Consider the following 2,013-nt stretch of genomic DNA (forward strand, 5'->3'; position numbering starts at 1 on the left):
CCATTCTGCAATTCTGGCTTATTTTAAATGTAACAGCAAATTACACCTTAATTTGTTTTCTAATTATGAAATCATGAGTACCTTAATACCACCAGCATTAAGAAAATCTGTCTGGAATACTTAATTTTCTGTACCTTTATTTTACATAAAATAAGCAATTATTTTTGAGTAGGAGAAGTATAATGATAGTAAATGCAATATAGCGTCAACTGGTGAGAAGAAAATTTCTTTTACTTTTACAAAAACTGTAGCTGTTAACCATGAGAATGCTGAACAGAAAACTAATAATAATCCCTTTTATTATTATTATTATTATTATTATTATTATTATTATTATTATTATTATTATTATTATTATTATTATTATTATTATTATTTTACAAGCCCACAGGGGCCACAGACTTGAAATTCAAGCCTCTGAAGAATATGAAATTCAAGCTTCCAAAGAATATGAAATTCAAGCTTCCAATGAATATGAAATACAACCTTCCACAGAATATGAAATTCAAACTTCCAATGAATATGAAATTCAAGCTTCCAAAGAATGTGAAATTCAAGCTTCCAAAGAATACGAAATTCAAGCTTCCAAAGAATACGAAATTCAAGCTCCCAAAGAAAATGAAATTCAAGCTTCCAAAGAATACGAAATTCAAGCTTCCAAAGAATACGAAATTCAAACTTCCGAAGAATATGAAATTCAAGCTTCCAAAGAATACTACCTACAAGTCCTGCTGGTCAGCAGTAGAATACTATTCTGCTTGTGAGCAGAGAACACTGCTATTAAAAGGCAGAGTTTTACATTTTAGAGAAATTGCTCTAAACAAAAATTCCGCTCGGCACTCTGAATCCTCAGTTAACCAGCTTAAAACTGATTATATATATATATATATATATATATATATATATATATATATATATATATATATATATATATATATATATATATATATATATATATATATGTGTGTATATATATGTATATATCTAATAACGCAGGGAAAATAGTCCTCTAATATATTTATTCTTTCACACCCTTTCGTCTACCCTCTTCTGAGTCATGAGGGATTTTGTACACACGGACACACACACACACACTCATAAACATATATGTATTCATTACTTGCCTGAAGAGAGAGACAGTTGGTTTCTGAAATATAGCATTAACTCTCAGCATTTTGGCGTTTTTATGGGCTCCATATATCTGATGGAATTCTGTTTTAACAAAAAATATTTCACAGTCATACATGTACAAATATATATGTATGTATAATATATATATATATATATTATATATATATATATATATATATATATATATATATATATATATATATATATATATATATATATATATATATATATATATACACAAAGCAAACGGCCCTTGACCCAAAATCGGGGAGACTTTACAGTGAGGAAAAATATAAACATTATGTCAAATATAAGGGGGGGGGGATATTTTCCCCGCGTCATAAATATTTCATTATACGAAACAAAACGTCCGTTCGTGATTATTTCCCCGGCAGTCGGATTCAATTTTGCTCCAGTCCCTGATGATTCACGTTCCATTTCCACGCTGTCGTTTTTCCCCCCATCTTCTCAAATGTGAAATGAAATGTACACAATTACAGCAAAAGGGAAAATGAATAAATAAATTAATAAAAGCATATAAATGCAGTATTTTTCTTTCACAATTCCCAACTGTCCCAAAAAGTTCATGAAAGGGTATGTGAAATAAAAGATATTACAATTACTTGATACCTTCGTTTGACTGATTTTTCTGGTGACAATAGGATTTGCCTATGTATATACAATTTCATAAAGGTAATGAAACGATGTATAAATAACTGAAAATAACTATATACCATCTTCGTTCCAGGATTGGATGGCTGAATGCTTTGCAAGTAATGGAGACCCACAATATACAAAATGACTATATCCGTCAAGATTTGGGAATTCTGAAGGAAAAATTTAATCATTTTGAAAATTATCAAAGTTTCTGAAACGAACACC

The sequence above is a fragment of the Macrobrachium rosenbergii genome, chromosome 51 (genome assembly GCF_040412425.1).
Source record: "Macrobrachium rosenbergii isolate ZJJX-2024 chromosome 51, ASM4041242v1, whole genome shotgun sequence".
Taxonomy (NCBI): Eukaryota; Metazoa; Arthropoda; class Malacostraca; order Decapoda; family Palaemonidae; genus Macrobrachium; species Macrobrachium rosenbergii.